The following is a 24,265-nucleotide window of genomic DNA, read 5'->3' as shown; positions in this document are numbered from 1 at the left end:
AGAGCTGTCGCTCATACAATTTATACTCCGACTACCGTCGTTAAATTCTTATTATTGAAAAACTGTCTGAGTCCCTAGGCCAGCAGGTAAAGAAGGGCAGTCACCCTTCCAACATAATCTTCGTAATTCATCTTGGAGAATTCTACGGCCAGCCGGCCAACCACCACAGCGACGAACCTTGCCACCCGCACCCCCCTGGATAAGCTGCAACTGCGAGGGACGACCCGTGGGATAAATAATTAATTAATTTGTACGTAAACAAACGGCATATACATATGCACAATATATAGTAAAATGTTTCTACTAAATTTTTTTTTCCTTTTTTCTTTTTTTTTTTATTTTTTTTTTTGTTTTTATTTTTCATTTAGTATATATAAATATACGGCATATACATATGCACAATATGCGAGTTTCAACATACGAAAATTTTGCGCGCCAAATATGTACATGAGGGTTTCATAAATACATTAATGTAGTGATACGTGCATACATACGGGCACAAAATTATAAAAAATAAAACTGCAAATTTTTTCCTTATTCACATTCATGCCGTGTGTTTTAAAAATATATACATAAAATTATTCAAGATTATATTTTTAAATAATTGGATTTAATTTCAACAAATTTAGAGGGTTCATCCAACCTGTTACACGGACTTACGAGGCCATGAAAGCTAAGAAAGCCAAGACGAATATGGAAGTTACTAAGGATAATTCAAAATCGTTTTTTGGTTTTTTGAAACATTACTTATGTTAAAAAGAAAAGATAACATTTAAATTGATATTGAAATGAAATGAAAAGATAATGTTACATATTTTTAAGATGACTAAAAATTGAAATGTAATAAAACTAAAAAAAAAACAAATAAACAAAAAAATTATAAAAATTGAGAAAACAATATTTTTACCGTTTACCTTTACCTAGGTACTGGGAAATTAAAGTACCTTTACCTTACCTAGGTATTTATTTTTGTCCAATACCTTTTACCTTACCTAGGTAAAAAAAAACAGTACCTTTCCCAACACTGGGTGATAGTAATAGACTTTCGCAGGCTTAACGAAAGAATGGTGTCAGACAGGAATCTCAAGCCAAATATCTCGATGATATTGCGAAACCTGGGCAAAGCCAAGTACTTCACAACGCTGGACTTGAAGTCCGGCTATCATCAGATCACACTGGCAGAGGGCGACCGCGATAAAACTTTCTTTTCCGTAAACGGAGGAGTTTCGCAGATTGTCATTTGGATTAAAAAATGCTGCCAGCATTTTCTAAAGAACTATTGACGATATACTGCGAGAGCAGATCTGCAAATTTAGCTATGTCTATGTTGATGATGCTATCGTTTTTTCAGAAGACGAAAGCTCCCATATCCGGCAGGTAGATTGAGGGTGTCAACACAAAAATCACGACTTTTTAAAAAAAGCGTTAGCTTTTTGGGTTTCATTGTCACCAAAAAGGTGCCACTACTGACCCAGAGAAAATCAAGGCCCTTCAGGAATTCCCCGAGCCTAAGAACATATTTGAGGTCAGGTAACTTCTAGGCCTGGCAAGCTATTATCGATGCTTTATCAAAGATTTCGTATTAATAGCTAGACCCATTTCTGACATTCTAAAAGGGAAACACGGAAGTGTCAGTAGGCACAGATCCAAAAATATCCAGGTGCAATTCAGAGAGCAGAAACAGCTGGCTTTTCAAAAATTGCGTAACATTCTGGCTTCCGAGGCTGTCATCCCCAGATACCCCGACTATAAAAAGGCATTCGATCTAACGACGGATGCCCCAGCGTATGGCATTGGCGCGGTACCATCCCAAGAGGGACGACCCATTACTATGATCTCCAGGACCTTATAGGACAGGGAGGTTATTTCAAAGATATAAACATCTTTACTGATCACCAACCTTTGACCTTCAAAGTGTCGGAATCCAATCCGAATGCGTAAATCAAACGGTGGAAAGCTCGCATCGACGAGTCCGGTGCTAAAATTTTTTACAAGCCCGGCAAGGATAACCTCGTGTGCGGTCACTATTCACAGTGACATGTCGCTCACGCACACCATTGAAACCGCGGATAAGCCTTTGAATTGCTTGCAGAACCAGATAACTCTGAAGGAAGCACGCTTTCCGTCAAAACGCAGCTTTGTGCTCTTCGGAAACAAGAGACGGCATAATATTGTCTTCACATGCATGCAAGACATTGCTTGAAGAGCTCGGCGTAAATACCATTCATTGCCAAATGTTGGCACTGCAAAAACCGTGTTACGGATATTTTTGCAGTCGCTGAGAAACGGGAAGTCCTCACTACCGAGCACAACAGATCTCACAGATCGGCCCAAGGAAATGTTAAGCAGGTACTCTCAGAGTACTACTTTCCAAAATGGGCCAAATTAGCAAATGAAATCGTCACTAACTGTAAAACGTGTGCCAAGGTAAATATGACAGGCCCCCCAAAAAGCATGAACTTGACGAAACACCAGTCGCAGCTCATGTGGGAGAAATGCAGCATACAGATATTTTCTCCACGGACAGGAAATACTTCCTCACGTGCATTGACAAATTTTCAAAATTTGCCATGGTCCAACTAATTTCCTCTAGAACCATAGAGGATTAATAATCGGCCCTATTACAACATTTAAACGTTTTCGCCAAGGCCAACGTCATATATTGGGACTCATTGAACTCGCACACCACAGTGACCATGCTGGAAAACCACTTCGGCGTTAGCATCTCGAATACACCGCCCCTCCACAGTGTCTCAAACGGACAGGTGGAACGTTTCCACAGCACGCTGGTAGAGCTTGCCAGATGCCTAAGGATCGACAAAGGCATTAGCGACACCGTTGAGCTAATCTTGTTTGCCACTTCCAAGTAAAATAAATCTATCCTTTCGATCATCGAAAAAAGGCCGGCAGATGTGGTGCTAGCACAATCAAGTGACCCACAATGCGAGATACTGGACAAGATAAGGCACGCCCAGGATAAGCTAAGAACCAGGGAAAATGTTTCCGGGCAAAACAGGGCGTTCAAAGTTGGTGACAAAGTCCTAGTGAAAGCCAGGAGAAAACTGTGGAAGCGGACATGGGAACCACAGTCCTCTTTAAGGGGAGGGTGGTCCACAAGGACAACCTTAGGTAGGCGAAGCACAACCATGTTGTCATTCGTCAAATAACTTGTTATCTCATATTTTGTACTATTTTCATCCCTAGCCACTTGGCGTAAGTGTTTTTTATTATTATGTTTAATCATGCTTCGTTTTTTTATGTCTTGGTGGTGGTCTACCCCGTTTCAAATAAACACTACAATATATCCAAAATTACAGGTTTACACCCATATTCCTGCTATTCCTTTTGACCATTTCATCGGCACACGTAACGGACTACTCTCAGGCTAAATATATTCTCATCATTGATGGTTGAATTCTAGTGTGGGAAGAATTCGCCTTTGTTAAGCATTCGTCGAATCTCTCGGATTATAGGCGCGTGGTGGAGGAAACTGGTGGCATGATCGACATGTTTCCCCAGTCACACATGCAGAAACTTTAGAGCGTTGATGTCGCTCACCTGCGTGCCTGCTCTAGTCATTAAGCATCCACCATAGAGAAGCTAGAAGTTTAGACTTCCTAGAAACGGCGTTAAAGGTAGTAGCGGGAACGCCAGACGCAGAGGATTAAAAAAAATAAACTCAATTTCAGTTAATTAATGCAAACAATAGGCAGATAAATATCAATAATAAGGTACAGGACCAAATCAATAAAATTACCGCCACAGTCAATCAACTTCTAAAGGTCGGCTAAAGGATCCCAAATTGACTCGGACACCTGTATGAGATCTTATTATCTCGAAATAGGATGATTGCAATGGAGCTGCAAAATTTATTACTAGCAATAACTTTAGCTAAAGTCAATATCGTTAGCCCTAGTATATTATATACTGCAGATCCGGAAGGAGTGTGTTTGGAGGAGCCCACAGTTACCCCTATCAAAAACATTTTGTGCGTTGCGTCCGTGAAAATTTTACAATCCATTAACATTTTGCATTTCATAATTAAATTTCCTAAAATTAAATCTGCGTGTATTAAAATCGCCCTTTTTTTCCGTGTCACAGCACGACACGATGCTCAAGCTGGAGGACAAAGTAATAGCCGATTGTAATGGGTAATCCACATGGTCAATTGCTCCGTAACACCTGGAGCTACATTCTGCTAGCTGCCGCTAAGAAGGTCGTGCGCCCAGGAGCTCCACGCTGGAGGCATAGTGTAGTATGTATACATATAACCAATACCCACCAAAAGTATTTAAGGGATACGCACTGTAACACTTTGTTGCATGTGTTTACATAAACACAAGGCATGGTTCGAGTTGACCGTAACACGATCAGCCGAGATCTGCGTTGAAGACCATAAGTGCATAAGTCAGCGAGCAGCATATTTATAGCATATAAGAAATACATAAATGCGGCCGTAGTTGCGCGGCCTTACCTTTAAGGTACATTGTTAGATATAAAATACTTTTTATACCCGTTACTCGTAGAGTAAAAGGGTATATTGTATTCGTGCAAAAGTATGTAACAGCTAGAAGGATGCGTTTCCGACCCTATGTATATATATTCTTGATCAGGATCACTAGCCGAGTCGATCTAGACTATCCGTCTGTCCGTCTGTCTGTCCGTATGAACGCTGAGATCTCGGAAACTATAAAAGCTAGAAGATTGGCATTTTGCATGTAGATTTAAGAAGTTCCTACGCAGCGCAAGTTTGTTTCAAAATGGTGCCACGCCCCCTTTAACGCCCACAATCGCTTATATATGATTTTAAAAATTTAAATATTTCGGAAAAGTAAAAATGCAGTTTTATTGTGTTTATCAATACCTATCGAAATGTAGAAATGAAGTTTTTCAAATCGGACCATTCGTTAAAAAGTTATGCGTGATCAAAGTTTCTATCACCATCTCCCTCGCACTCCCTTTACCTGAGTAACGGGTATCTGATAGTCGGGGCACCCGACTATAGCGTTCTCTCTTGATAATATTATAATAGCGCATTGTGACATCCAACACAGCGATTTACATCCCGTTACCTACTAAATGAATGCATAATTGTAAACGATCACCTTTACTGAGAGTGCCACGGTTAATGAAACCCGTTATGTCAATCATGACACTGCCCCTAGAGGGCCCCAGGAGTAGCCAGCACCCTCCTTGAATATTACTATGGAACACGACTTACTTAGCCTTTCGTACCTTCACCACTTAAGTGAGCGTAACCTGGAGCACATTACGAGATTTGGGTAGGATATCAACAACTATCGCTTGCATCATGTTCTTCAGGAGCAATTTGATGCGCGTTGATCTGCGTCGGCTTAACTTATCGGCGATTCACTCAGGCCCAAATAGGAAAAGTGATCGCCCAAATAGGGTCGGCCGAGGGCGGCCTCATTCCTGAGGAGGGTGTAGTTAACTAAGTTAACTGGGCGACAGTAATGACCGATCGTCCGAAAGCTCGCTCCGGCCAAACTGCTGACACAGCATCTGGCCGGAAGCCCGTGCATAGTCGGCAAAGCACTGCCCATTGGTGTGGCCGCTATGAGGTTCATTTATATTAGCTTTAAGTTTCAGTTCTGAATTGACATTAATTAAAAAAAGAGCTTATGCTCATTAAATCTACTCCGGCAATCCGCCGTTAATATTTTATCATTTCCATACTGTCTGAGTCTCTAGGCCAGCAGGTTAAGAAGGGCAGTTACCTTCCATCATAATCTACCTAAATCAGCCAACCGGCCAACACCACACGCTGCGCTGGACCACCCGAGGCAAATACCTAGGCCGGCGTTTACCGACGGCAATTTATCCATCCTTGTTTAATAAAGCTATTAATTTATAAATCAAGCAATAGTTGTCGAAGGAGGTAAAATTGTTGAAATTAGTTCCAACGTTCCCGTATATTAACATATGTACATAACAGAATATAAGAATAACATCTGAAGAGCGAACTTTGAGAGAACAAGCTGTTATGTTACACTACCGAGGAGTCGAGTAAAGCTAGCCATCGCAAGTAGATCACCGCGCAGAGTTGCGATTAATAAATAATCATTTTTATTAATTAAAAACCAACGCTTCCTTATTTAATGTACAGTCGGGCGGTCGGAATTCTCCCCTGAACAGGTTATGGGCCCAGAGCATAGTTTTGCTGCGTAAAGGCATTAAAAAAAAAGGTAGTTCGGTCTACACCGCGGGATAACGGGAGTTACGTGGAATACATATTTTTTTTCGGTCATCATGAGCGCCATGTACCAGATAGATAAACTGGACACAGGAAATTATGACACCTGGATAATCCAAATGCGCAGTGTGCTGGTCCATGCAGAGGTCTGGAAGGTGGTCCAGGGACAGCGGCCAGATGGAGATGACGGAACATGGGACGGACTCGATCAAAAGGCTTTAGCTATGATTACGTTGAGCGTGAAGCAAACTCAATTGGGTTACCTTAAAAGCTGTGCAACGGCCAGCAGCGCTCTTTTTATTAATTATGTGCCGTGAGTGGAGGATATTATTTTGGCCGATAACAACGTAATGAGAGCAGTTGGAAAAGGTGACGTGACAGTGAAAACAGATTATTGCAATTTGACACTGCAGAATGTTTTGCACGTACCAGCAATGAAAGAAAATTTCATGTCCATTAATTGTGCAGTTTCCTGTGGTTGTACAGTTACTTTTCGCAAAGACTGTGCGATTGTACACCAAGACGGAGAAGAAGTTTTGAAAGCGCACAGGCAAAACAAATTGTTTGTTTTTGAGAGCAAAAGAAATACTTGTTTCGGCGCCATGCAGACTAGTGCCAGTCTATGGCATAACCGATATGGACATTTAAACTATTCGAGTTTAAACGATTTGGTAAGACATTCAATGGTTCAAGGCATTAATGGTGTAAATTTTGCAGAAAGAAGCCAGTGCCTGTCATGTATGAAGAGCAAGATACACACACAGCCGTATCCAGTGTCCGAGAACAGAGCCAAACATCAGCTGGAGCTGATCCATACAGATGTGTGCGGGCAAAACGGCGTGGCAGAGCGAGCCAACAGAACCTTTGTGGAAATGGCCAGGAGTTTGCTTATACACTCAGGAATGCCAGAGAGTCTATGGGCAGAGGCGGTGATAACAGCTAGTTACATCAGAAATCGATCACCCACAGCAGCTCTTGTTGGAATCACTCCGTATGAGGCTTGGAGTGAGAAAAAACCCAATGTGAGCCACTTGCGTGTTTTTGGATCGTCAGCCGTAGGACTAAACAAATGTCACCGCGGTAAATTCAAGGCCAAAGGCAAGGAGTATCGGTTCGTCGGGTATTCACTGGAGTCCAAAGGGTACAGGTTGTACGATATTTAATGAGATACAGCAAGATGAGCCTAAGATTTTTGAATTCCCAGTAGCATAAGCGTCGTCGAGGGAACCAACAAATGTACTCAAAGCAGAGTTGCAGCGCGATATAGATGAGCAGCAGGACGAATCTGAAGGAGACACAGATCGTGATCAGCAGGATGAGGAGCCGGCACACCCTGAAGGAGAGGCCGTCAGAATTGGGCCAGGGAGGCCTAGAATTATTCGGACCGGCAAGTCAGGGCGACCAAGGAAGGAATTTAACGTGATCAACGCAATGACCAAAGCAGAAATTCAACTTCCGCAAAGCTGTACTGAAGCGCTAAGTAGCCAGCAGGCTACATTTTGGAAGGCAGCCATGAAGTCGGAGTATGACTCGCTCGTGGCAAATAATACATGGACCCTTACCGAGTTGCCCAAGGGACAGAAGGCGATAGGATGCCGATGGGTTTTTACCATAAAAAGAGACAGCGAAGGGAATCCCGAGCGATATAAGTCCCGTTTGGTAGCAAAGGGTTGCTCCCAAAAATTCGGAGTTAATTATGGAGAAACTTTCTCATTAGTGTGCCGATATGAGACAATCCGTCTAGCTTTGGCGCTGTCAGTGGAGCTAAAGATGTACCTACACCAGATGGATAGTGATTTGAGCGAGTGTGTGTACATGAAGCAGCCGAAGGGTTTCGAGGACGAAGAGTGCATGGGCAAGGTGCTAAGGCTCAAAAAGGCGATATATGGTCTAAAACAGGCAGGCCGAGAGTGGAACGCTACTTTGGATGCAGCACTCCGAGAGATTGGATTCGTGCCCTGTCAATATGAAGCATGCTTGTATAAGCAGGACATAAACGGTAACTTGTGTCTTGTACTAATTTATGTCGACGATCTTCTTGTAGCGTGCCAAAACAAAGCGGACCTAGTGCAGATCAAATCGAGGACAAAGGCCAGCTGAATATGTTTTTGGGCATGCATATTGAACGTGAAGGCGAGTTGGGCAGTATAACGATGAACCAGACGTTGTACATCAAGGATATGCTTCAGCGACATGGTCTGGAGCAGTGCAGGCAGACGAAAACACCGTTAGACGCAGGATTTCAGGTGGTATGCAACGACGAGTGTTGTGTTGCTCAGGATCCAACTGCATATCAGTCAGCGATAGGAGAATTAATGTGGCTTGCATTAATCTCAATATCTCAGATATTTACCACTCTGTGGTTAAGTTGGCGCAACGGACCCTCATGGCGAACACGTCTTGGCCATGAAGCATGTTATGCGGTACTTGGCAGGAACGGCCACCAACAAGTTAAGCTATTGCGCAGAAGACTTGCCACTAGTGGGTTACGTGGATGCCGACTGGGCCGGCGACGTCAGCCACCGACGGTCGTATACAGGATTTGTTTTCCTTATGGCAGGAGGACCCATTTCTTGGAAGTCGGAGAAGCAAGACAGTGTTGCCTTGAGCAGCACGGAGGCTGAATACATGGCGCTGTCGTCAGCTGTAAAAGAGGCGCTACATTTGAGACGTTTAATCATCGAGATCGGTTGTGGACGAGAGGATACACCCACAATTATCTACGGAGATAATCTTAGCGCACAGAATTTGGCAAAAAATCCAGTTTATCATGCACGTTCGAAGCATATTGATATCAGGTATCATTTTGTTAGGGAAGTTATCCAGCAAGGCGATGTAAAATTGAAGTATGTATCAACCAACGATATGATAGCTGATTTGTTAACTAAAAATTTGTCAAAACTAAGACATGAGAAATTTGTTAAACTTATGAATATTATGTAAATATTGTACCAAGAAATATAAACATGGTAACATTGAGGAGAGGTGTTGAAATTAGTTCCAATGTTCCCGTATATTAACATATGTACATAACAGAATATAAGAATAACATCTGAGGAGCGAACTTTGAGAGAACAAGCTGTTATGTTACACTACCGAGGAGTCGAGTAAAGCTAGCCATCGCAAGTAGATCACCGCGCAGAGTCGCGATTAATAAATAATCATTTTTATTAATTAAAAACCAACGCTTCCTTATTTAATGTACACTCGGGCGGTCGGAATTCTCCCCTGAACAAAAATCATAAAAGCAATTAATTTTTCTGTACAAATCGAAGATAATAACAAATACTATAATGGATTACACCCAAACTATTTATGTAAACAATAATGTAACAATGTTAGAGCCAATATCAATAATTGAAGGTAAAGACATAATATAAATACATGCATACGAGAAAATATAACACATTCTTAATTATAATACTTACTGTTTTATTTGTAATAATTATAATATTAATTATACCCGTTACTCGTAGAGTAAAAGGGTATATTGTATTCGTGCAAAAGTATGTAACAGGTAGAAGGAAGCGTTTCCGACCCTATAAAGTATATATATTCTTGTTCAGGATCACTAGCCGAGTCGATCTAGCCATGTCCGTCTGTCTGTCCGTCTGTCCGTCTGTCTGTCCGTATGAACGCTGAGATCTCGGAAACTATAAAAGCTAGAAGATTGGCATTTTGCATGCAGATTCTAGGAGTTCCTACGCAGCGCAAGTTTATTTCAAAAAGGTGCCACGCCCCCTTTAACGCCCACAATCGCTTATATACGAATTTATAAATTTAAATATTTCGGAAAAGTAAAAATGCAGTTTTATTGTGTTTATCAATACCTATCGAAATGTAGAAGAAATTTTTCAAATCGGACCATTCGTTAAAAAGTTATGCGTGACCAAAGTTTCTATCTCCATCTCCCTCGCACTCCCTTTACCTGAGTAACGGGTATCTGATAGTCGGGGCACCCGACTATAGCGTTCTCTCTTGTTTCATACTTCATTTATAAATTTATGAGCGTTCCGAAAAACATTGTAATTAAATAGAAAAATCAAAAGAAAAACAATATTAAGAACCCAGAAAAAAACAATATTGCACCAAATGAAAATACCCTACAATTAACTGAAAATATTATACAAACTAATATACTGTAGTATGCATGTATCATTTTAGCGAGTTCCCACTGTACCGATACCAACATTGTGTTACAGTGCACTTAAACAAATACACAAAACTCGTGCAGCCAACTTATGGGAAGCGCAAGTGTCAGCAAATTCCCATGGCTTGCAGACACATACAATGAATGCATAACTTCTCTCGCGCTCTCGCTGCTATCAGCCAAATACATATGTGAGCATATAAGTTAACTAAGTAGCTAACCGGACGAAGGCGATGACCGAATGTCCGAAGCCCAGCGACGGCCAAAACCGCTGACGCGGCATTTGGCCGGATGGTTGTGCATAGCCGGCGAACACAGCATGTTTGCGTGGCCGCTATGAATTTCATTTTTTATTAACTTTAAGTTTAGTTCGCTTAAAGCTCAATACGAATAAAGAACACAAGTTCTATAGCATTGCAAAACTCCGGCAACCGCCGTTAAATATCTCTTATTATTTTGCACTGACTGAGTCTCTAGGCCAGCAGGCGAAGGGGGCAGTTACCTCCCAACGTAAGTCAACCTAATCAGCAATTGTGAAGGTATAGCCATCCGGCTCTGACTGCAGCGAAGGATCCCCGATCTCCACATACGAGAACTAAGTAAAGGCCCCCTCGTCCCCCGCACTACCGAGCGGGCTTCAGCAGGTGCGACCAGCGGCAAACATATTCCTCCCGCGTTTATGGGAGGCAATTACAAGCAGCAGCTTCCAGCGGCCTACCCTCACGGGTGGGTGCTAACGCATCCCCCCGCACCTACGGGAGGCAACCACAAGCTGCTGGCAGAAGTAACCGCTTCCCCCGCGCCTACAAGCGGGCATCTCCGAGAAGACCAGCGTTTCACCAGTGTGGCTGAAGAGGACCACACACGAATCATATATTGTTTCTCCCGCACATACGTGTGGGCTCATTGAAGAAGACCACCCTTGACAGTGCGGCCGTCGCGGACCACTTCAGGCCGCGCCCTTCAACAAGATTAATTGGCGCTCAACAATAAAAACCCAACGGTTTCGCTCAGATATTTTTACATTCTTGGAAGAAAAATGTTATCTTTGAGGAAGAAACCACAGTAAATATAATGTAAGTGCACCCCTCATTCAAATATTTTCTAACCAGTCTGCAAAGTAGAACTAGTTAATAAAGAATACTACGAGAGTAAAACGGCTCCGAGCCCGATAAAATTCGGGATTTGATTAACGAAAATAAAATATATAAATATATTACGTTAAATTCATTCATTTTTCTGATTTGCAATATTTTGACTATGAGTCGAAGCTGTGTGTCAGTCTTATTTACCCTATATCTCTTATAATTTACAATATTATAATTTTTAATATTTACCACTACACTAATTTTTATGCAAGGGCACAGGTATCTACTACCCTTAAAATTAACTAGGTGACGCCCACGACGTCCCGAAGTTCGGTCCCAACGCCAGAAATTAAGGTTTATGCAGCCATAGAAATTAGGGACACAGTTCAATGCAGCGAGCCCCTGGACGCTGTCAAGTGCCCACCCGAATTTGCGGGGGCACAGGAGTCAATTGTTTCGTGGAGGCAAGACGCCACCGCTGCCTACCACATATTTAGACGATACAATGGTAGTTCACGCCATTATCAGGCAGTGATTATCATAAGAAGTAAAATAAGAGGCCCTGCTGATGCAGTGTTGTCCTCCTTTGGCACAATTTTAAATTTGGACGCGATCATAGACCGTTTGGATTTCACTTACAGTGACAAACGGCAGATCCACGTCATTGAGCAGGAGATGGGCACCCTCAGACAGGGAAGCCTCACACTCCTGCAATATTACGATGAGGTTGAGAAAAAACTCACCTTACTCACAAATAAAGCCACGATGTCGTACGAGACATCGACGGCAAGAATTCTGTGTGATAAATTCCGGGACGATGCGCTCCGGTTATTTATTTCGGGCCTTAGACGCATCTCATCTGATGTGTTCTTCTCGGCAAAGCCGAAGGACATGCCAACTGCGTTGGCATTAGCGCACGAAGTGGAATCAAACCACGTTCGCAACATCGTTTGCAAAGAGTCTAGAGGATAGGGACCGTAAGACGAGTCCAAAGGAGCAAAGGCGCCAGCAGGATAGAAATTTTTCCCAAACAGACCCCCAGTTTGGTATTAATAAAAATCCCCATTATACCAAACAAGTTAAAGCGCAGGTACATTCTGACCCGCCCAATAACAGATTGCAGAGTAGACCGGAGCCGATGGAAGTCGACCCCTCTGCAAAGGTTTGCATTCCTGCCCAAGCTCCACCCTATCAGAATAGGAGACCGGCAACGTCCGAGCGCACAGGCGCCCCTAGAAAACAGCAGAGGGTAAACCACGTCACCCAAAGCTCAGATCAGGAAGGGAAATCTTACGCCAACACTGCGTCCAGCGTAATAGCAGAGATCAACGATGATGCTATTTGCGAATACAGACGTAGTCCATTTTTAAGGGAAAATCCCTGCTGCCCGTCATCAGACGAAGAGTAGCGGGGATAAATATAAAACTGCTTATTGACACGGGCGCCTCGAAAAATTTCATCCGACCGTTCGAAGGATTGAAATGCGTCCCGGTAGAAAGCCCCTTCGAAATTCACTCAATACACAGCAACACCACAATCACGAAGAAATGCTTCGTGTCACTTTTCGATTTGAAGGCCACCTTCTTCATCTTACCCGACTTATCTTTTTTTGATGCAATCGTAGGCCTCGACCTTCTTAAACAGGCGGGAGCATCACTTTGCCTGGCCTCCGGCCACATCAAATGGGGCAACAAAGAGGAGAAAATTGATTTTCACTCATGCCCTGATGTCAATTTCGCCGAAGTGGATTGCTCAGATGCGCCACCTTTGGTCAGAAAGACATTTTTAACAATGCTCCGCGACAGGAAAAAGCCTTTGGTCAGAAAGACATTTTTAACAATGCTCCGCGACAGGAAAAAAGCCTTTGCGGACCCCAATGAGGCTTTACCTTACACATCGGTGGTAGCCACCATCAGAACTGTTGATGAGCCCATTTATGCCAAACTCTACCCATACCCAATGGGCGCAGCCGATTTCGTTAATGGCGAGATTCAAGAGCTGCTAAAAAATGGCATAATCCAGAAGTCGAGATCCCCCTACAATAACCCGATATGGGTTGTAGACAAAAAGGGCACCGACGAAACGGGCGGCCGTAAAATGCGACTCGTATTGGATTTAATTACTATTTAACGAGAGGACAATACCTGATCGCTATCCCATGCCAAATATCTCTATGACACTAGGGAATTTAGGCAGAGCGAAATACTTCACTACGCTCGATTTAAAATCTGGCTACCATCAAATAACTCTGGCAGAACGCGACCGTGAAAAGACTTCCTTTTCCGTAAATGGAGGAAAGTACGAGTTTCGCAGAGTTTGGACTAAAAAATGCTGACAGCATTTTCCAAAGAACTATAGACTACATACTGCGAGAGCAGATAGGCAAATTTTGCTATGTTTATGTCGATGACGTTATCGTCTTCTTAGAAGACGAAAACTCTCACATCCAGCACGTAGATTGGGTTCTCAAAAGCCTTTACGATGCTAATATGAGGGTATCAAGGGTATCAACTGAAAAATCTAAATTCTTCAAAAAAGCGTTAGCTTCTTGGGTTTTATAGTCACCAGCAACGGGGCTACCACTGACCCAGAAAAAACCAAGGCCATTCAGGAATTCCCTGAACCCAAAAACGTGTTCGAAGTTAGATCATTCCTTGGCCTGGCCGGCTACTATAGATGCTTTATTAAAGATTTTGCGTCCATAGCTCGGCCCATTTCAGACATCCTGAAAGGGAATTCGGTAGTGTCAGCAGACACAGGTCGAAAAATATCCAGGTGCAGTTCAGCGAGCCGCTAGCTTTTCACAAGCTGCGTAACATTCTAGCTTCCGAGGAGGTCATCCTCAGTTATCCCAAGTATAAAAAAGCATTTGATCTAACGATAGATGCCTCAGCTTACGGCATTGGCAGCTTACGGCATTGGACAGACAGATCAATTATGCCACCAATGAAAGGGAGCTGCTAGCAATAGTTTGGGCATTGGCCAAATTACGTCACTATCTATATGCAGTGAAAGATATCAACATCTTTACTGACCATCAACCACTGACCTTCGCGGTATCGGAATCCAATTCGAATGCAAAGATCAAACGGTGGAAAGCTCGCATCGACGAGTCCGGCGCCAAAATTTTTTAAAAGCCCGGCAAGGAAAACCTCGTTGCGGATGCCCTCTCAAGACAGCAACTTAACGTTCTGGGAGAGGAAGAAGCTTTTTCAAGTGCGGCCACGATTCACAGTGAGCTGTCACTGACCCACACAATTGAGGCAACGGATAAGCCCTTGAATTGCTTCCAAAACCAGATAACTCTGGAGGAAGCTCGCTTTCCGCAAAACGTAGCTTTGTCCTCTTTGGAAACAAGAGACGGCATGCGATCAGCTTCTCCTGCAAAGAGTCATTACTCAATGAGCTCGCAGAGCGTAAACGCCATCCATTGCTATTTGCACACACTCGCAATGATACAAGACCAACTGGTACGCAAATTTCCAGCCACAAAATTTTGGTATTGTAAAAATCGTGTAACGGACATTTTTGCAGTCCCGGAGAGACGAGAAATTCTGACCACTGAACACAACAGGGCTCACAGGTCTGCCCAAGAAAATGTAAAGCAGGTACTCTCCGAGTACTACTTCCCGAAAATGACCAAGCTAGCTATCGAAATCGTCGCTAACTGCAAAACATGTGCTAAAGCTAAATATGACAGGCATCCCAAAAATCAGGAGCTTGGGGAAACACCAATCTCGTCCCAGGTTGGGGAAATATTACACATAGACATCTTCTCAACGGATAAAAAATATTTTTTTACATCCATTGACAAATTCTCAAAAATTTGCGATGGTCCAGCCAATCCCCTCTAGAACCATAGAGGACATTAAACCAGCACTGCTACAACTCTTGAATGTTTTCCCGAAAGCCAAGGTCATATATTGTGACAACGTTGAATTCGCACACCATTTTGTCCATGCTGGAGAACCATTTCGGCGTGAGCATCTCGAATACACCGCCCCTCCACAGTGTCTCAAACGGACAAGTGGAACGTTTCCACAGCACTCTAGTAGAGCTTGCTAGATGCCTTAAAATTGATAAAGGCATCAGTGACACCGTCGAGCTAATCTTGCTGGCCACAGCCAGATACAATAAATCTATCCATTCGGTCATCGACAAGAGGCCAGCCGACGTAATTCAAACACAGTCGGATCAACCACAGTATGAGATTCAGGATAAGATAAAAATCGCCGAAGACAAGCTCAGGAACAGGGAAAATGCTGCCCGACAGAACAGGGTGTTCAAAGTTGGTGAAAAAGTCCTGGTAAAATCCAACAGGCGCCTAGGCAACAAACTCTCACCATTGTGTGAAGAGAAGATTGTGGAAGCGGACATGGGGACCACAGTCCTCATCAAGGGGAGGGTGTCCACAAAGACAACATCAAATAAAAAAAAAGTTCTTTTCCTTCTCTTTTTCCTTTTTGCCACTTGGCACAAATTATACTAGCTTTAAGCATAGCTGATAAAATATTTTTTAAGGTTAAGTTAATTTCCGTTGGTGGTGGGCAACCTTGTCATGAACAAAAATATAGCTCCGAATTCATTCCACAGGTCCAAAATCATCTCAATCCTCTTCTTCTTAACCATGGCGTCGGCGCACATCACCGACTATTCACAAGCCAAGTACATTCCCATTATTGACGGTCGAATACTAGTGTGGGAGGAATTCGCATTCGTTAGACATTCAGCGAACCTTTCAGAGTACAGGCGCGTAGTAGAAGAAACAGAAAATATGAGCGATATGTTCCCCCAGTCACACATGAAAAAACTTTTGAATGTGGACACAGCTCACCTTCGCGACCTGCTCGACTCGTTAGGCGTGCACCACAGGGTAGCCAGGAGTTTGGACTTTTTAGGATCAATGTTAAAAGTCGTAGCAGGAACTCCGGACGCCGGGGATTTAGAAAGAATTAAATTCACAGAAACACAATTAATCAATTCAAACAATAGACAAATAGAAATAAATACCAGTATACAAAGTCAAATTAATGAATTAACGTCAACCGTAAATCAAATCCTGAAAGTGGCAAAGAGTTCAGAAGTGGACACTGGCCATCTATTTGGAACATTGTTCTCCAGAAACCGAATGTTAACAATGGAACTTCAAAATTTAATGATGGCAATCTCGCTTGCTAAAGTAAACATAGTCAGCCTAAACATATTAGATCACGCAGACCTAGAAAGTATTTGGATGGAGGAGCCCACCGACACTCCTATAAAAGATATTTTGTTCGTAGCGTCCGTGAAAATTCTCCAGTCTGTTAACATATTGCACTTCATTATTAAATTCCCAAATATTAAATTAGCATGTAAGAAGATTACAATGTTCCCGGTAGCACATAATAATGTGATGCTACGGTTAGTGGATAATATAATAGCAGAATGCAATGGGGAAATTTATGCGATCCAGAATTGCTCCACAACACCAGGAGCAACTTTCTGCCGACTATCAGCGAAGACCACATGCGCCCGAGAACTCCATGCAGGTGGAGTTGCGCACTGCGAGACCCAACCAAGCGATTTACATCCGATCACTTATGTCGATGAGGGAATTATGATCATCATCAGGTACGAGTAGACAACGGAACAAGCGTCTGGATACACGGGACACATCTCGTCACCTTTAATGAGCGCGTCACAGTAAACGAAACCCTGGTTTTGAACCAAAACTCCGCCCAGAAGAGGGCTCCGGGGGTGGTAAGCTCACCCTCACTGAACATCACCATCAGTCAAAATACTCTGAGCCTCCCCTACCTTCACCGCTTGAGTGAACGTAACCTGGAATACATTCAGAAGTTCGAAAATAAAATCAACACCAATCAGACACACATGGTAGCGCTAATTACAGGAGTAATATGTTGCGCATTGATTTGTGTCGGCCTAAGCTACAAGCGACTCACCGGTGCCAGAAGATCTGCGGTCCAACTAAAAAGGGTGATCGCTGAAATAGGGTTAGCCGAGGGCGGCCTCAATCTTGAGGGGGAGTAGTTAACTAAGTAGCTAACCGGACGAAGGCGATGACCGAATGTCCGAAGCCCAGCGGCGGCCAAAACCGCTGACGCGGCATTTGGCCGGATGGTTGTGCATAGCCACCCTATCAGAATAGGAGACCGGCAACGTCCGAGCGCACAGGCGCCCCTAGAAAACAGCAGAGGGTAAACCACGTCACCCAAAGCTCAGATCAGGAAGGGAAATCTTACGCCAACACTGCGTCCAGCGTAATAGCAGAGATCAACGATGATGCTATTTGCGAATACAGACGTAGTCCATTTTTTAAGGGAAAATCCCTGCTGCCCGTCATCAGACGAAGAGTAGCGGGGATAAATATAAAACTGCTTATTGACACGGGCGCCTCGAAAAATTTCATCCGACCGTTCGAAGGATTGAAATGCGTCCCGGTAGAAAGCCCCTTCGAAATTCACTCAATACACAGCAACACCACAATCACGAAGAAATGCTTCGTGTCACTTTTCGATTTGAAGGCCACCTTCTTCATCTTACCCGACTTATCTTTTTTTGATGCAATCGTAGGCCTCGACCTTCTTAAACAGGCGGGAGCATCACTTTGCCTGGCCTCCGGCCACATCAAATGGGGCAACAAAGAGGAGAAAATTGATTTTCACTCATGCCCTGATGTCAATTTCGCCGAAGTGGATTGCTCAGATGCGCCACCTTTGGTCAGAAAGACATTTTTAACAATGCTCCGCGACAGGAAAAAAGCCTTTGGTCAGAAAGACATTTTTAACAATGCTCCGCGACAGGAAAAAAGCCTTTGCGGACCCCAATGAGGCTTTACCTTACACATCGGTGGTAGCCACCATCAGAACTGTTGATGAGCCCATTTATGCCAAACTCTACCCATACCCAATGGGCGCAGCCGATTTCGTTAATGGCGAGATTCAAGAGCTGCTAAAAAATGGCATAATCCAGAAGTCGAGATCCCCCTACAATAACCCGATATGGGTTGTAGACAAAAAGGGCACCGACGAAACGGGCGGCCGTAAAATGCGACTCGTATTGGATTTAATTACTATTTAACGAGAGGACAATACCTGATCGCTATCCCATGCCAAATATCTCTATGACACTAGGGAATTTAGGCAGAGCGAAATACTTCACTACGCTCGATTTAAAATCTGGCTACCATCAAATAACTCTGGCAGAACGCGACCGTGAAAAGACTTCCTTTTCCGTAAATGGAGGAAAGTACGAGTTTCGCAGAGTTTGGACTAAAAAATGCTGACAGCATTTTCCAAAGAACTATAGACTACATACTGCGAGAGCAGATAGGCAAATTTTGCTATGTTTATGTCGATGACGTTATCGTCTTCTTAGAAGACGAAAACTCTCACATCCAGCACGTAGATTGGGTTCTCAAAAGCCTTTACGATGCTAATATGAGGGTATCAAGGGTATCAACTGAAAAATCTAAATTCTTCAAAAAAAGCGTTAGCTTCTTGGGTTTTATAGTCACCAGCAACGGGGCTACCACTGACCCAGAAAAAACCAAGGCCATTCAGGAATTCCCTGAACCCAAAAACGTGTTCGAAGTTAGATCATTCCTTGGCCTGGCCGGCTACTATAGATGCTTTATTAAAGATTTTGCGTCCATAGCTCGGCCCATTTCAGACATCCTGAAAGGGGAATTCGGTAGTGTCAGCAGACACAGGTCGAAAAATATCCAGGTGCAGTTCAGCGAGCCGCTAGCTTTTCACAAGCTGCGTAACATTCTAGCTTCCGAGGAGGTCATCCTCAGTTATCCCAAGTATAAAAAAGCATTTGATCTAACGATAGATGCCTCAGCTTACGGCATTGGCAGCTTACGGCATTGGACAGACAGATCAATTATGCCACCAATGAAAGGGAGCTGCTAGCAATAGTTTGGGCATTGGCCAAATTACGTCACTATCTATATGCAGTGAAAGATATCAACATCTTTACTGACCATCAACCACTGACCTTCGCGGTATCGGAATCCAATTCGAATGCAAAGATCAAACGGTGGAAAGCTCGCATCGACGAGTCCGGCGCCAAAATTTTTTAAAAGCCCGGCAAGGAAAACCTCGTTGCGGATGCCCTCTCAAGACAGCAACTTAACGTTCTGGGAGAGGAAGAAGCTTTTTCAAGTGCGGCCACGATTCACAGTGAGCTGTCACTGACCCACACAATTGAGGCAACGGATAAGCCCTTGAATTGCTTCCAAAACCAGATAACTCTGGAGGAAGCTCGCTTTCCGCAAAAACGTAGCTTTGTCCTCTTTGGAAACAAGAGACGGCATGCGATCAGCTTCTCCTGCAAAGAGTCATTACTCAATGAGCTCGCAGAGCGTAAACGCCATCCATTGCTATTTGCACACACTCGCAATGATACAAGACCAACTGGTACGCAAATTTCCAGCCACAAAATTTTGGTATTGTAAAAATCGTGTAACGGACATTTTTGCAGTCCCGGAGAGACGAGAAATTCTGACCACTGAACACAACAGGGCTCACAGGTCTGCCCAAGAAAATGTAAAGCAGGTACTCTCCGAGTACTACTTCCCGAAAATGACCAAGCTAGCTATCGAAATCGTCGCTAACTGCAAAACATGTGCTAAAGCTAAATATGACAGGCATCCCAAAAATCAGGAGCTTGGGGAAACACCAATCTCGTCCCAGGTTGGGGAAATATTACACATAGACATCTTCTCAACGGATAAAAATATTTTTTTACATCCATTGACAAATTCTCAAAAATTTGCGATGGTCCTGCCAATCCCCTCTAGAACCATAGAGGACATTAAACCAGCACTGCTACAACTCTTGAATGTTTTCCCGAAAGCCAAGGTCATATATTGTGACAACGTTGAATTCGCACACCATTTTGTCCATGCTGGAGAACCATTTCGGCGTGAGCATCTCGAATACACCGCCCCTCCACAGTGTCTCAAACGGACAAGTGGAACGTTTCCACAGCACTCTAGTAGAGCTTGCTAGATGCCTTAAAATTGATAAAGGCATCAGTGACACCGTCGAGCTAATCTTGCTGGCCACAGCCAGATACAATAAATCTATCCATTCGGTCATCGACAAGAGGCCAGCCGACGTAATTCAAACACAGTCGGATCAACCACAGTATGAGATTCAGGATAAGATAAAAATCGCCGAAGACAAGCTCAGGAACAGGGAAAATGCTGCCCGACAGAACAGGGTGTTCAAAGTTGGTGAAAAAGTCCTGGTAAAATCCAACAGGCGCCTAGGCAACAAACTCTCACCATTGTGTGAAGAGAAGATTGTGGAAGCGGACATGGGGACCACAGTCCTCATCAAGGGGAGGGTGTCCACAAAGACAACATCAAATAAAAAAAAAGTTCTTTTCCTTCTCTTTTTCCTTTTTGCCACTTGGCACAAATTATACTAGCTTTAAGCATAGCTGATAAAATATTTTTTTAAGGTTAAGTTAATTTCCGTTGGTGGTGGGCAACCTTGTCATGAACAAAAATATAGCTCCGAATTCATTCCACAGGTCCAAAATCATCTCAATCCTCTTCTTCTTAACCATGGCGTCGGCGCACATCACCGACTATTCACAAGCCAAGTACATCCCCATTATTGACGGTCGAATACTAGTGTGGGAGGAATTCGCATTCGTTAGACATTCAGCGAACCTTTCAGAGTACAGGCGCGTAGTAGAAGAAACAGAAAATATGAGCGATATGTTCCCCCAGTCACACATGAAAAAACTTTTGAATGTGGACACAGCTCACCTTCGCGACTTGCTCGACTCGTTAGGCGTGCACCACAGGGTAGCCAGGAGTTTGGACTTTTTAGGATCAATGTTAAAAGTCGTAGCAGGAACTCCGGACGCCGGGGATTTAGAAAGAATTAAATTCACAGAAACACAATTAATCAATTCAAACAATAGACAAATAGAAATAAATACCAGTATACAAAGTCAAATTAATGAATTAACGTCAACCGTAAATCAAATCCTGAAAGTGGCAAAGAGTTCAGAAGTGGACACTGGCCATCTATTTGGAACATTGTTCTCCAGAAACCGAATGTTAACAATGGAACTTCAAAATTTAATGATGGCAATCTCGCTTGCTAAAGTAAACATAGTCAGCCTAAACATATTAGATCACGCAGACCTAGAAAGTATTTGGATGGAGGAGCCCACCGACACTCCTATAAAAGATATTTTGTTCGTAGCGTCCGTGAAAATTCTCCAGTCTGTTAACATATTGCACTTCATTATTAAATTCCCAAATATTAAATTAGCATGTAAGAAGATTACAATGTTCCCGGTAGCACATAATAATGTGATGCTACGGTTAGTGGATAATATAATAGCAGAATGCAATGGGGAAATTTATGCGATCCAGAATTGCTCCACAACACCAGGAGTAACTTTCTGCCGACTATCAGCGAAGACCACATGCGCCCGAGAACTCCATGCAGGTGGAGTTGCGCACTGCGAGACCCAACCAAGCGATTTACATCCGATCACTTATGTCGATGAGGGAATTATGATCATCATCAGGTACGAGTAGACAACGGAACAAGCGTCTGGATACACGGGACACATCTCGTCACCTTTAATGAGCGCGTCACAGTAAACGAAACCCTGGTTTTGAACCAAAACTCCGCCCAGAAGAGGGCTCCGGGGGTGGTAAGCTCACCCTCACTGAACATCACCATCAGTCAAAATACTCTGAGCCTCCCCTACCTTCACCGCTTGAGTGAACGTAACCTGGAATACATTCAGAAGTTCGAAAATAAAATCAACACCAATCAGACACACATGGTAGCGCTAATTACAGGAGTAATATGTTGCGCATTGATTTGTGTCGGCCTAAGCTACAAGCGACTCACCGGTGCCAGAAGATCTGCGGTCCAACTAAAAAGGGTGATCGCTGAAATAGGGTTAGCCGAGGGCGGCCTCAATCTTGAGGGGGGAGTAGTTAACTAAGTAGCTAACCGGACGAAGGCGATGACCGAATGTCCGAAGCCCAGCGGCGGCCAAAACCGCTGACGCGGCATTTGGCCGGATGGTTGTGCATAGCCGGCAAACACAGCATATTTGCGTGGCCGCTATGAATTTTATTTTTTGTGAACTTTAAGTTTAGTTCGCTTCAAGCTCTATACGAATAAAGAACACAAGTTCTATAGCATTGCAAAACTCCGGCAACCGCCGTTAAATATCTCTTATTATTTTGCACTGACTGAGTCTCTAGGCCAGCAGGCGAAGGGGGCAGTTACCTCCCAACGTAAGTCAACCTAATCAGCAATTGTGAAGGTATAGCCATCCGGCTCTGACTGCAGCAAGGGATCCCCGATCTCCACATACGAGAACTAAGTTAAGGCCCCCTCCTCCCCCGCACTACCGAGCGGGCTTCAGCAGGTGCGACCAGCGGCAAACATATTCCTCCCGCGTTTACGGGAGGCAATTACAAGCAGCAGCTTTCAGCGGCCTACCCTCACGCGTGGGTGCTAACGCATCCCCCCGCACCTACGGGAGGCGACCACAAGCTGCTGGCCGCCACTCAACTATAACGGGCGCTCCCAGAAGCGACCGCTTCCCCCGCGCCTACAAGCGGGCAACTCCGAGAAGACCAGCGTTTCACCAGTGTGGCTGAAGAGGACCACCCTTGGCCACACACACGTATCACATATTGTTTCTCCCGCACATACGTGTGGGCTCATTGAAGAAGACCACCCTTGACAGTGCGGCCGTCGAGGACCACCTCAGGCCGCGCCCTTCAACAAGATTTATATACTTAGATAAATACAAGGCCGCTGCCAATGTTTGCAGGCAGCGCAGCCGCGAAAAGCTTATTGTAAGTCATTCCAATTTTGAACATTAAACAAAAAAGAACTAATTTGGCCGTGGCTGATGGCCACTAATAAATATCTCGGTTTTTTTATTAAATATACCAATATCGAATGAACATGATTAAACCTAACACAACATGGCGACCGTGACTAAGGTTGTTGTGGTTGACTAACAAACATGAGAAATGTGTGTGTTTGTGCCAACATAATATAAACATCAGCAATTATGCCACTGAGCTGAATTAAAGTTCCTTAGTGTTTCAAATACAACAAAAACAAAACTGTTAAACATCATCTAATGGCGAGAAATTCAAGAATCAAACAAACATAAATGAAAAAGATATCATGTAATTAACACACAACAACAAATAAAACGGAGGAAATAATAAAACAATACAAAACAAAATTATATAACAACGACATGAACGAACCTAACTAAAGGCATATTTGAAGAGTTAGCTGTTGAAGTCATAAAATCAAAAATAGTGGGTTCAACTTTGTATAAAGTGCAAAATGAATCTACTATAAACGGAATTATAAAAAAATTACAAGACACAATTATCGGAGAAACATCCGATTTAGTTAAAGCAAAAATGTCAAAAACTACTCAAAAAGGAAAAACAGCAAAAAATTCACAACTGAAGTTGAAAACTTATGAAAGCTCCTCGAAGCTTTGTATATTGATGAAGGATTACCCGCTGAACACGCAGACAAATTCAGCACGAAGGAGGCTATAAACACAATGGTCAAAAATTGTGAGCATGAGGCAGGCAAGTTCTCATCAATGAATGAGGCTGTCACAAAGTACATACAATGTAGTACTGAAATGACAGGTAATGCCAAAGCAATTCTATTTGCAAACAAAGGACAGGCCTATAGAGGTAACAACTTCAGAGGTAACTACCGTGGTAGAGGAAGAGGAAATGGTCGTGGTAACTACCAAGATAATGGGTATTAC

Source organism: Drosophila rhopaloa, unplaced genomic scaffold, assembly GCF_018152115.1.
Source record: "Drosophila rhopaloa isolate 14029-0021.01 unplaced genomic scaffold, ASM1815211v1 contig_138, whole genome shotgun sequence".
In the NCBI taxonomy this organism is placed as follows: domain Eukaryota; kingdom Metazoa; phylum Arthropoda; class Insecta; order Diptera; family Drosophilidae; genus Drosophila; species Drosophila rhopaloa.
Note: the sequence above shows the minus strand (reverse complement) of the source record.